The sequence below is a fragment of the Theropithecus gelada genome, chromosome 1, assembly GCF_003255815.1.
Source record: "Theropithecus gelada isolate Dixy chromosome 1, Tgel_1.0, whole genome shotgun sequence".
Classification (NCBI taxonomy): Eukaryota; Metazoa; Chordata; class Mammalia; order Primates; family Cercopithecidae; genus Theropithecus; species Theropithecus gelada.
In genome coordinates this window covers 15912940-15926653 of record NC_037668.1, presented here as the reverse complement: position 1 = coordinate 15926653, position 13714 = coordinate 15912940, and the positions used below count along the sequence as shown (strand labels likewise).

General features: G+C 46.9%; 1 pseudogene; it reads right to left on the bottom strand.

Annotated features, from left to right (window-relative positions):
• Positions 1-12448: 12448 nt before the first annotated feature.
• LOC112612758 lies at positions 12449-13504 on the bottom strand (annotated as a pseudogene).
• Positions 13505-13714: the final 210 nt, after the last annotated feature.

Genomic DNA, 13714 nt, shown 5'->3' with positions numbered 1-13714 from the left:
ATTATGCGCTGACAGGACAACTGGATCAGTTTCATTAAAAAGGCTAACTTGAAGATAAATCTTTTTACTCCAGCTCTTTAGAGGATCTGAAGTGACCTTGATGGACAGTGGAAGAAATCACAACATGGAATTCCTTGAATAAAAATGTATTGACTTTAAATAATTTGGTCTAATGTTACATATACACAATATAAAAACTATTTACAGCCAGGCACAGTGGCTCATGTCTGTAATCTCAGCACTTTGGGAGGCTGAGGCGGGCAGATCAGAAGGTCAAGAGATCGAAACCATCCTGGCCAACATAGTGAAACCCCGTCTCTACTACAAATACAAAATTAGCTGGCATGGTGGCGGGCGCCTGTAGTCCCAGCTACTTGGGAGACTGAGGCAGGAGAATCACTTGAACCCAGGAGGCAGAGGTTGCAGTGAGCCGAGATCATGGCATTGCACTCCAGCCTGGTGACAGAGCAAGAATCCATCTCAAAATAAACAACAAAAAAGAAAACCTCTTTACACTGTTAAAAAAAAAAATTGTAATATGTACTTACAGATTGCCCTAAATTGATTTAGATTCCCACCAACCTTGTAAGACTGCCATAAGCCATTTGCTCATACTTTCCTAATACTTGATATTAGATATGAGTGGTCATTTAATTTTTTTTTTTTTTTAAGAGACAGAGTCTCACTCTGTCGCCCAGGCTGGAGTACAGTGGCATGATCTTGGCTCACTGCAACCTCCACCTCCTGGGTTCAAGCAATTCTCTTGCCTCAGTCTCCTGAGTAGCTGGGATTACAGGCATGCACCACCACGCCCAGCTAATTTTGTATTTTTAGTAGAGACAGGGTTTCTCCATGTTGGTCAGGCTGGTCTCAAACTCCCGACCTCAAGTGATCCACCCGCCTTGGCCTCCCACAGTGCTGGGATTATAGGCATGAGCCACCGCACCCGGCAACTTTATTTTTTTTTTGATCTTTGCACTGAACTTTGCATTTGACCCATTTAAACTGCATCTTAGCTGGGTGCAGTGGGGTATGCCTATAGTCCCAGCTACTTCAGATGCTAACATGAGAGGATCATCTGAGGCCAGGATTTAAGGCTGTAGTGTGCTATGAATGCACCTGTGAATAGCAGCTGTGCTCCAGCATATAGAGACCCTGTCTCTAAAAAATGAAAAAACAAAAGAGAAAAAAACCCCACCTCATTAGATTTGGTCCTGCCTGCCAAGATCTCTTTATATTCTGATTCTGCTATCCAACATATTATCTCTACCAGATTATTGATGTCTACAAATGTGATAATCTGTCATCAACGTTCTTAACTAAACCATTTGTACAAACATTGAATAGGACAGCACTCGGAACAGTATGCACTAGACACTTGTAACTGGGTATTAATCCATTATTAGTTAATAGGATTCTGAGTATTGTTTACATTGCCTCCTCAGCCAATAGCAACTGGGAGCCTAGTTCAACTGGAACGTGCAGCTGCAGGGCCCCATTGTAGACTTCACAGAAGAGAGGTCTGAGTTCTGTGTCTCAAACCAAAAGGAGAAAAAAAAATTTTTTTTTTCTTTGAAACGGAGTTTTGCTCTTGTTGCCCAGGCTGGAGTGTGATGGCACGATCTTGGCTCACCACAACCTCTGCCTCCCGGGTTCAAGTGATTCTCCTGACTCAGCCTCCCTAGTAGCTGAGATTACAGGCATGCGCCACCACACCTGGCTAATTTTGTATTTGGGTTTCTTCATGTTGGTCAGGCTGGTCTCGAACTCCTGACCTCAGGTGATCCACTCACCTCAGCCTCCCAAAGTGCTGGGATTACAGGTGTGAGCCACCGCGCCCAGCCCAAAAGGAGAAAAATTTAAATTGAATAGTAAGCAAGTCTTCTACCCATTTCTTGGGCTTCTGTCATCTGGGTCATTTCCTCTAAAGATCTGCTTCTTTCATTTCAGAACCCACAAATTTTCTAAACGCCGATAAATTGTCATTCATTCTTCAATTTTGTATCACCTAGTTTGGGTCAACTACAGTTCCAATCTACCACATCCTTTCTGGCTTCACTTCTTTCCTTATTCACCTTGGACTTCATGGACTATGATCTCAAGACACTTTTACTACACTCTCAGTTACCTTTGTCTTTTGTTCTTTGGTCCCAACCACCTCACCCCTCCCCAGTTCTAGATCAACGTAACCTTTATGTTTATTTGCTTATTCAATAAATATTTATTGAGTGCCTGTTGATATGCCAACAGTTGTTCTAGGTATTGAGGACACAGATGTATTTTCTCTCCTTCTGAGTGTTGGCTTCTGTTTTATGGGAGAGCATTAGTTAATCAGGAGTCGGAACTGGTACCAATATGTGGTTTCCAGCCTTAACTTGGAAGTCCTCACGGAGAGCCAAATGCCTTGTCAATTTCTCACAGCTGCTCTCCTTAAGCACCTCTTTCTAGTCCCAGCCTCTGCCTTTTGTAGACCACCTTACAGTCTGCCTCAAAAGGATAATAGACAAACCAGTGCCACATTCCCCAGAGTTCTTCCCTTTCCTTTTCCTTTTCGCCCTCCCTACCCCGCCCTCCCCCAGGCTGGAGTAGTACGGTGGCACAATCTCAGCTTCCTGCAACCTCTGCCTCCCGGGTTCAAGCGATTCTCCTGCCTCAGCCTCCCCAGTAGCTGAGATTACAGGCGCCCGCCACCACGCCTGGCTAATTATTTTTGTATTTTAGTAGAGACAGGGTTTCAAATGATCTACCTGCCTTGGCCTCCCAAAGCACTGGGATTACAGGCATGAGCCAGCACACCTGGCCTCTTCTCTTTTCTCTTTTTCTTTTTCTTTTGTTTTCTTTTTACTTTTCTTTTCTCTCTTCTCTTCTCCTCTTTTCTCTTCCTTATTTCTTTTTCCTTTTTTCCCTCACTCTGTTGCCCAGGTGGAGTGCAGTGGCATGATCTCGGCTCAGTGCAACCTCCACCTCCCGGGTTCAATCGATTCTCCTGCCTCAGCCTCCTGAGTAGCTGGGATTACAGGCACCCACCACGATGCCCGGCTAATTTTTGTGTATTTAGTAGAGACAGGGTTTTGCCATGTTGGCCAGGCTAGTCTCCAACTCCTGACCTCAGGTGATCCACCCTCTTTCTCTGTCTCTTCTTTCCTTCTTTCTCTCTCTCTCTCCTCTCTCCTCTCTTCTCTCTCCTCTCTTCTCTCTTTGTCTTCTTTCTCTCTCTCTTTCTTTCTTCCCCCCCCCCCAGACCAGGTCTCACTCTGTAGCCCAGGATGGAGTATAGTGGCGCCATCACAGCTCACTGCAGCTTCAACTTCCCAGGCTCCAGCAACCCTCCCACCTCAGCCTCTGAGGAGCTAGGACCACAGGTACACACTGCCACACTTGGCTTTTTTTTTTTTTTAATGTTTTTTTAGAGATGGGGTCTCACTATGTTGCCCAGGCTGGTCTCCTGGGCTCGAGGGATCTTCCCATCTCAGCCTCCCAAAGTGCTAGGATTACACACATGAGCCACTGTGCCCGGCCACATTCCTCCTTTTGACCTCTACACTGTAAAGGCACCCATCTGTATGTATCTTCCTGCCTCGCTGAAGAAGAGGATCTCCTTACAAAGGCCTTATAACTCAGACCTTTACCCTCCCATCTGTCTCTTCTGAAATACTGCACCCTAACACTTATCCTTTCTCACTTTTATAATGTATTTTATTCTGCAAGGTCATTCTCTTTAACTTACAAGTATGTTTGATTCCCTCATTCTAAATAATCTTTCTTCAACCCGACCACCCTTCTGCTTTCTCTTCACCCTCACATTTCTTTTTTTTTTTTTTTTTTTTTTTTTGAGACGGAGTCTCGCTCTGTCGCCCGGGCTGGAGTGCAGTGGCCGGATCTCAGCTCACTGCAAGCTCCGCCTCCCGGGTTTACGCCATTCTCCTGCCTCAGCCTCCCAAGTAACTGGGACTACAGGCGCCCGCCATCTCGCCCGGCTAGTTTTTTGTATTTTTTAGTAGAGACGGGGTTTCACCGTATTCGCCAGGATGGTCTCAATCTTCTGACCTCGTGATCCACCCGTCTCGGCCTCCCAAAGTGCTGGGATTACAGGCTTGAGCCACCGCGCCCGGCCCACCCTCACATTTCTTGAAAAAGAAGTTTTATTTTCTTTTGAGATGCAATCTCACTCTGTCATCAGGCTGGAGTGTAGTGGCGCAATGTTGGCTCACTGCAACCTCCGCCTTCTGGGTTCAAACAATTCTCCTGCCTTAGCCTCCTGAATAGCTGGGATTACGGGTGCGCACCACCACGCCCAGCTAATTTTTGTATGTTTAGTAGAGATGGTGTTTCACCATGTTGGCCAGGATGGTCTTGATCTCTTGACTTTGTGATCCACCCACCTCGGCCTCCTAAAGTGCTAGGAATACAGGCGTGAGCCACCGTGCCTGGCCAGAAGTTTTCTTTTCTTTCTCTTTTTTTTTTTTTTATTTGTTATTATTTTTTTTTGAGACAGAGTTTTGCTCTTGTTGCCTAGACTGGAGTGCAATGGCGCTATCTTGGCTCACCGCAACCTCCCTCTCCTGGGCTCAAGCGATTCTCCTGCCTCAGCCTCCTGAGTAGCTGGGATCACAGGCATGCACCACCATGCCCGGCTAATTTTGTATTTTTAATAGAGACAGGGTTTCTCCACGTTGGTCAGGCTGGTCTCGAACTGCTGACCTCAGGTGATCCGCCCACCTCAGCCTCCCAAAGTGCTGGGATTACAGGTGTGAGCCACTGCGCCCGGCCTGGAAGTTTTATTTTCTTTCTTTTTTTTTTTTTTTGAGACAGAGTCTCGCTCTGTCGCCCAGGCTGGAGTGCCTGCCGTGGCGCAATCTCGGCTCACTGCAAGCTCCGCCTCCCAGGTTCATGCCATTCTCCTGCTTCAGCCTCCCCAGTAGCTGGGAATACAGGTGCCCGCCACCACCCCCAGCTAATTTTTTTGTATTTTTTAGTGGAGACAGAGTTTCACCGTGTTAGCCAGGAGGGTCTCGATCTCCTGACCTCATGATCTGCCCGCATCCACCTCCCAAAGTGCTGGGATTGCAGGCATGAGCCACCGTGCCCGGCCAGAAGTTTTATTTTCTATACCTTCTTCAGCTCTCTTAATTTGGCAACCCACTGAAATTAAGCTTTTGTCCTTATTACTTTACTACATCTATTCTCAAAATGCCTAATTGCCAAATACAATAGCCTATTTTCAGTCCTTATCTGAATTTTTTTCCAAACTCCTGACTTTCTTCCCAATTTCATCTATTCAGTGAGACAGAGGTCCCCAAATCCTGGGCTGCAGACCAGCACCAGTTCATGGCCTGTTAAGAACCGGGCTGCACAGCAGGAGATGAGTGACTGGCAAGTGAGCATCAGAGCCTGAGCTCCGCCTCCTGTCAGATTAACAGACATTAGTTTCTCATAGGATTGCAAACCCTATCGTGAACTATGCATGCAAGGGATTTGGGTTACATCCTCCTTATAAGAATCTAATGCCTGATGATCTGATGGAACAGTTTCATCCCAGTACCATTTCCACCTCCCGCATCCCCGCCCCCAACAGATCCATTGAAATATTGTCTTCCACAAAACCAGTCACAGGGCCAGGTGCCAGAAAAACAGCAGTGAGGCTGGGCGTGGTGGCTCACACCTGTAATCCCAGCACTTTGGGAGGCTGAGGTGGGCAGATCACTTGAGGTCAGGAGTTCAAGACCAGCCTGGCTAACATGGTGAAACCCTGTCTACTAAAAATACAAAAAATTAGCCGGGTGTGGTGGCAGGTGCCTGTAGTCCCAGCTACTTGGGAGGCTGAGTCAGGAGAATGGCATGAACCCAGGAGGCGGAGCTTACAGTGAGCCGAGATCGCACCACTGCACTGCAGCCTGGGTGACAAAGCAAGACTCCATCTCAAAAAAAAAAAAAAAAAGAGACGGTAAACCAGAGGGTAAACCAGTAAATACCCATCTTGAAAAAGACAGCAAGGAAATGTCCCTACCACAATCTTGGCTCTGAATCAGGGCTGCAAGTGGGGGATTGTGAAGACCTCCCCTGGGTATTCACAGGCTAGTCTTCATGAGTTTATAGTCTAAGTTTATACTACCTGAATAGACAGAAACACTTCAAGCCCGGAATTTTATTTATTTATTTATTTATTTATTTAATTTACTTGCTTACTTACTTACTGAGATGGAGTCTCCATCTGTTGCCAAGGCTGGAGTGCAATGGCGTGATCTCGGTTCACTGCAACCTCTGCCTCCCAGGTTCATGCCATTCTCCTGCCTTAGCCTCCCAAGTAGCTGGGATTATGGGCACCTACCACAATGCCCGACTAATTTTTGTATTTTTAGTTGAGAAGGGGTTTTGCCATGTTGGCCAGGCTGGTCTCGAACTCATGACCTCAAGTGATCTGCCCACCTGGGCCTTCCAAAGTGCTGGAATTACAGGCATGAGTCACCAAGCCTGACCAGGCCCAGGAATTTATTTTGAAGTAGTTATAGGGTAATAGTGACCTAATTGATAGGCATTGCAGAGAACCAAATACGAATCCTCTCTGGAGAAAGCTGCCTTCAAGGCAAACATAAAAAAAATTCCTGAAGTTCAGATGATAAACTATAAGGAAAAAAAAAATCCCTAGTGTTAAGTTCCTTTGAATATGTGTTCACTAATAAAAATCCCACAAACACAAAGCAACAGGAAGTAGGCCACCATGAATGAGAATGAGCAGCAATCATAAATAGCAGAATTACGTCCACAGAGACTTTGGATATTAGAATTATATTGCTGCATATAAAGAAGTATGTTTGCCAGGCGCAGTGGTTTATACCTGTAATCCTAGCACTGTGGGAGACCGGAGGTGCATGGATCCCCTGAGGTCAGGAGTTCAACACTAGCCTGGCCAATATGGTGAAACCCCATGTCTACTAAAAACACAAAAATTAGCTGGGCATGGTGGTGCATGCCTGTAGTCCTGGCTACCTGGGAGGCTGAGGCAGGAGAATCACTTGAACCCGGGAGGCAGAGGTTGCAGTGAACCAAGATAACACCACTGCACTCCAGTCCGGGTCACAGAGCAAGACTCCATCTCAAAGCAAAACAAAAAAGAAGTATGTTTAATATATATGTAAGCCTGATTCAAGCACCAGACAGAAAAAAACAATGTATCGCTAGGGAATAAACAACTAAAAATGACAAGACTTCCATAACCATTGCTTGGTTTAAAAAAAAAAAAAAAAAACAGGCCGGGCGCGGTGGCTCAAGCCTGTAATCCCAGCACTTTGGGAGGCCGAGGCGGGTGGATCACGAGGTCAGGAGATCGAGACCATCCTGGCTAACATGGTGAAACCCCGTCTCTACTAAAAATACAAAAAACTAGCCGGGCGTGGTGGCGGGTGCCTGTAGTCCCAGCTACTCGGAGGCTGAGGCGGGAGAATGGCATGAACCCGGGAGGTGGAGCTTGCAGTGAGCCGAGATCGCGCCACTGCACTCCAGCCTGGGCGACAGAGCGAGACTCCGTCTCAAAAAAAAAAAAAAAAAAAGAGACAGGGTCTCACTATTGCTCAGGCTGGTCTCGAACTCCCTTGCTCAAGCTATCCTTCTACCTCAGCCTCCCAAAGTGCTGGGATTTCCAAGTGTGAGCCACCATGTCTGGCCTATATTCTTAAAATGTATTGAAGACCCCAAAAAGCTTTGTGTTTATGTAGGTTGTATCTACCAACATTTGTCCTAATGGAAATTAAAACTGAGAGACTTTAAAAAATATAGGATCAAAAAAATAGAGAGAATTAGAGTCAGGTGCAGTGGTTCATGCCTGTAATCACAGCACTTTGGGAGGCCAAGGCAGAAGCATAGCTTGGGCCCAGAAGGTCTAGACCAGCCTGGGCAATATAGTCAGACCCTGCCTCAAAATAAATAAATAAATAAAAATATTAGAATCAGATTTTGAAACCAAAAATCCAAAATCTGAAACTTTTTTTTTTTGAGACAGGGTGTCTGTCACCCAGGCTGGAGTACAGTGGCACGAACACAGCTCACTGCAGCCTCAACCTTCTGTATTCAGGGTATTCTACCTCAGCTTCCCTAGTTGTTGGGACCACAGGTGCACGCCATCAAATTTTTTATATTTGATATTTTGCCCAGGCTGGTTTTGACCTCCTGAGTTCAAGCAGTCCTCACTGCTCAGCCTCCCAAAATGCTGAGATTACAGGCATGAGCCACCTTGCTCAGACAGGTGTTTTTTTGTTTATTTTAATTTTAATCATGCATGGATGTTGAACTTTATTTAGTGCCATGTTTTTTTTTTTAACTGTTAATTGCATGCATAGGCTGGGGCCAGGTGGCTCACACGCCTGTAATCCCAGAATTTTGAGAGGCTGAGGTGGGAGGATTGATTGCTTCACCAGTCTGGACAACATAGCAAGACTCTGTCTCTACAAAACATTTTTAAAAAATTAACCAGGTGGCCGGGCGCGGTGGCTCACGCCTGTAATCCCAGCACTTTGGGAGGCCGAGGTGGGTGGATCACGAGGTCAGGAGATCGAGACCATCCTGGTGAACACGATGAAACCCCGTCTCTACTAAAAATATAAAAAAAATTAGCCGGGCGTGGTGGCGGGCGCCTGTAGTCCCAGCTTCTAGGGAGGCTGAGGCAGGAGAATGGCGTGAACCCGGGAGGCAACGGAGCTTGCAGTGAGCGGAGATCGTGCCACTGCACTCCAGCCTGGGCGACAGAGCGAGACTCCATCTCAAAAAAAAAAAAAAAAAAAAAAAATTAACCAGGTGTGGTGGTGTACCCCTGTGGAACCAGCTGTTCAGGAGGCAGAGGCAGGAGGATCACTTGAGCCCAGGAGGTCAAGGCTGCAGTGAGCCATAGTTGTGCCACTGCACTCCAGCCTGGGCGACAGAGCAAGACTCTGTCTTCAAAAAATTAATGAATTTTTTGTTTGTTTGTTTTTGTGTGTTTTTTATATGGCATTTTGCTCCTGTTGCCCAGGCTGGAGTACAATGGTGTGGTCTCAGCTCACTGCAACCTCTGCCTCCTGGGTACAAGTGATTCTCCTGCCTCAGCCTCCCGAGTAGCTGGCATTACAGGTGCCTGCCACCATGCCCAGCTAATTTTTTTGTATTTTTAGTAGAGACGGGTTTCACCAGTTGGCCAGGTTGGTCTCAAACTCCTGACCTCAGGTGATCCGCCCGCCACAGCCTCCCAAAGTGCTGGGATTACAGGTGTGAGCCACTGCATCCTGCCTGTGACAAAGTTTTATTAACATTTCCAGGGCGGCAAGGGAGTCATGGAAAGATAAGCACATTGTAATTTTGAAAAAAAAAAAAAAAAAATTGGGGTTCTGTCAGAAAGGAAGAAAGGGAGAATAAATATTGGATAAGACAGCTGGGCGCGGTGGCTCACATCTGTAATCTCAGCACTTTGGGAGGCCGAGGCGGGTGGATCACGAGGTCAGGAGTTCAAGACCAGCCTGGCCAAGCTGGTGAAACCCCAGGTCTACTAAAAATACAAAAATTAGGCCGTGCATGGTGGCTCACGCCTGTAATCCCAGCACTGGTAGGGCAAGGTGGGCAGATCACAAGGTCACGAGTTCGAGACCAGCCTGGCCAACATGGTGAAATCCCATCTCTACTAAAAATGCAAAAATTACCTGGGTGTGGTGGCAGGCGCCTGTAATCCCAGCTACTTGGGAGGATGAGGCAGAGAACTGCTTGAACCCAGTAGGCAGAGGTTGCAGTGAGTCAAGATTGTGTCACTGCACTCCAGCTAGGGTGACAGAGCAAGACTCTGTCTCAAAAAAAAAAAAAAAGAATCCTTTGAAACTTCCACAAACATTTCCTCCTCAAAATGTGTCTTTGTTTCAGAGAATTCATTTACATCATTTTTTTTTCAAAACGGGAAAAACATTAGGCCCCAGTGTAGGAACAAGATGTACTCAACAGCTTTGTTCTCCAGGCTTTGGGAGCCTGAAGTTAGACATACTTAATATCTCATGTTGCCTTCCCCTATCTTCTAGTTGAAAAACTCTTTGTTCTGAACTCGATTGCCTCTCTTAATTACTCAACCCCTTTATTCCTTAGCCTAGTAAAGCAGTGTTTTTCTTTTTTTCCTTTTTATGCCCTATATATAATTTGTGCTTTGGGAAGCTCTCAACTCTGCTGATAGAAATTTCTGGAACTATTGGAGCACCATATTCTCTTCTCCTAACTTGAGGCTAATCTTTAGCCTTTAATCTCTAAGGCCTGTTTATGTCATATTCTTTTTTTTTTTTTTGAGATGGAGTCTTGCTCTGTCGCCCAGGCTAGAGCGCATTGGCGCAATCTCGGCTCACTGCAATCTCCGCCTCTCGGGTTGGGGCGATTCTCCTGCCTCAGCCTCCCGAGTAGCTGGGATTACAGGCATACGCTGCCAGGTCCAGCTAATTTTTGTATTTTCAGTAGAGACGGGGTTTCACCATGTTGGCCAGGCTGGTCTCAAACTCCTGACCTCAAGTGATCCTCCCGCCTCGGCCTCCCAAAGTGGTGGGATTACAGGCGTAAGCCACCGCCCCCGGCCTATGTCCTACTCTCTCATACTGTGCTGCCAGCACAGCACCTCCCATCACAATACCATAATCAATCATTTTTACATACTCAATTATTTTCACATATAAGATCATAATTTGGCCAGGCGTGGTAGCTCACGCCTGTAATCCCAGCACTTTGGGAGGCCGAGTGGATCACCAAAGGTCAGGAGTTCAAGACCAGCCTGGCCAACATGGTGAAACCCCATCTCTACTAAAAAATACAAAAATTAGGCTGGGCGCGGTGGCTCAAGCCTGTAATCCCAGCACTTTGGGAGGCCGAGACGGGCGGATCACGAGGTCAGGAGATCGAGACCATCCTGGCGAACACCGTGAAACCCCGTCTCTACTAAAAAATACAAAAAACTAGCCGGGCGAGGTGGCGGGTGCCTGTAGTCCCAGCTACTCGGGAGGCTGAGGCAGGAGAATGGCGTAAACCTGGGAGGCGGAGCTTGCAGTGAGCTGAGATCCGGCCACTGCACTCCAGCCCGGGCTACAGAGCAAGACTCCGTCTCAAAAAAAAAAAACAAAAAACAAAAAAACAAAAAAACAAAAAAAAAAAAACAAAAATTAGTTGGGCATAGTGATGGGTGCCTGTAATCCCAGCTACTGGAGAGGCTGTGGCAGGAGAACTGCTTAAACTCGAGAGGCAGAGGTTGCAGTAAGCTGAGATTGTGCCACTGCACTCCAGCCTAGGTGACAGAGGAAGACTCCGTCTCAAAGAAAAAAAAAAAAAATTCAGGCCCAGGTCTCCACAGGTAACACTAGCATATAACTAGAGTTCAGTAGCCTCTCAGGAGGTGTGACAGACATTGCTACTTGTTTTAGCAAATATTCATTTTTTAATTTTTTGAGACGCAGTCTCACTGTGTTGTCAGACTGGAGTGCAGTGGCGTGATCTTGGCTCACTACAAACTCCACCTCCCGGATTCAAGCAATTCTCTGCCTCATCCTCCCAATTAGCTGGGATTGCAGGCGCCCACCATCACACCCAGCTAATTTTTGCATTTTTAGTAGAGATGGGATGTCACCATGTTGGCCAGGCTGGTCTCGAACTCCTGACCTTGTGATCTGCCCACCTTGCCCTCCCAAAGTGCTAGGATTACAGGCGTGAGCCACCATGCACGGCCTAATTTTTGTATTTTTAGTAGAGAGAGGGTTTCACCAGCTTGGCCAGGCTGGTCTTGAACTCCTGACCTCGTGATCCACCTGCCTCGGCCTCCCAAAGTGCTGATATTACAGGTGTAAGCCACTGCGCCCAGCCATCTTATCCAGTATTTATTCTCCCTTTCTTCCTTTCTGACAGAACCCCAATTTTTTTTTTTTTTTTCAGAATTCCCGGGTTCACTCCATTCTCCTGCATCAGCCGCTCGAGTAGCTGGGACTACAAGTGCCCGCCAACATGCCCAGCTTATTTTTTGTATTTTTAGTGGAGACAGGGTTTCACCGTGTTCGCCAGAATGGTCTCGAAATCCTGACCTCGTGATCTGTCCACCTCGGCCTCCCAAAGTGCTGGGATTACAGGTGTGAGCCACCGCGCCTGGCCGGGATTCTTTATATATATGATTATGTAAAAACAATTGATTATGGTGTTGTGATGGGAGGTGCTGTGCTGGCAGCACAGTATGAGAGAGTAGGGCATAGGCTGGGCGTGGTGGTATATATATGTGTTTATAAATATATAAGTATATATTATGTAAATATATATATGTATTTTTTTTACTTTTTACAAAAGGTAGGCTATGTTTATTAGAGTCACAAGCAGTTCACTGTCTCAGTGTGACTCAAGACCACAAAAAACCCATTTCTCCCTCATTTCATTCCGAGTCCTGGGGTTGAGACCTAGACCGGCAGGTGAACTGCTTCGGGCCCATTCACAGGTTTACAAGTTTCTCATTGAGGGCAGTCTGTGACTGTGTGACATTGACCAGGTAGGTCACCATCAGCAGGTCATTGATGTTGCTGATGAGCATGGTCTCGAAATCATTGGGAACTATTTTGGGTAGTGGCTTAACAAGGCTCGTTAAGAAGTGGCCCACAGTATTGTCAGCTGACATCTTTCCAGACAGTACATCCTCTACATATTGCAACACTGTGCTTAGGGCATCCTGGATGCAAGCTGATGCCCCTCCTACTTGCTGTAAGTCACTTGAGAGTCCGATACCTTAGTTGGGGTTAAAAAAGGTCTTCATAATCAGGTCAACTTCAATGTGTTCAGTGTCATAGTATGCATATATCACTGTCAGAGGTGTGAACATCACTCCCATGGTCCTCCCAAGGACACCCATTAAAGTGCTGACATAGGGTTTGATGCTCACGCAGCGGTTCTGGAGACTTGTGACCACAGTGAGGTGGATGGGGTTGGAGGCCATCAGGCTATAGTACTTATGAATCACCACAGAGTGCTCTGTGATGTCATGGCCTGTAGCCTACCAGCCCAGGATGAGCTCATTTTTTATGCAGTTCATACATGTTCTTAGCAAATTGCATGTCAACAGCCACTTCATCTTCTGACTCATTGTGCGGCACTGAAAACCAATTGGTGACCTCCACTAAGTGTTTGTCAACAATTCCCAACAGGTTCCTGATAACTCAGGCAGCTCCCTCATTGTGTCACTCTTAGCTGTCTACAATGGAGGCCAAAATGGCAGGATGCAGCCTGACCACGCAGCCCCCGGGAAAGGGCCCTGGGATAGCAGGACCAGACAGAGCAGGGGTCTGCACTGGAGCTCGCGCTGAGGCTGGGGTCTGGTCCAGAGCCGCAGTCTTAGCCACTGTTGCTGTAGGGTCTGAAGATGAGGCTAGAGTTGCAGCCACTGCTGGTGCTGGCACTGGGGCTGGGGCTGGGGCTGGGACCAAGGCTAAGGCTGCCATCAGGACTGGGGCAGCACAGCTGGAGGAACACTTGCTGGTAACGCCAGGGTGGCCATCTTGTCATGAGAGAAGCTATATATTAATTTTTTTTTTTTTTTTTGAGATGGAATTTCGCTGTTATTGCCCAAGCTGGAGTGCAATGGCGCGATCTCAGCTCACCGCAACCTCCGCCTCCTGGGTTCAAGCGATTCTCCTACCTCAGCCTCCCGAGTAGCTGGGATTACAGGCGCCCACCACCATGCCTGGCTAATTTTTTTGTATTTTTA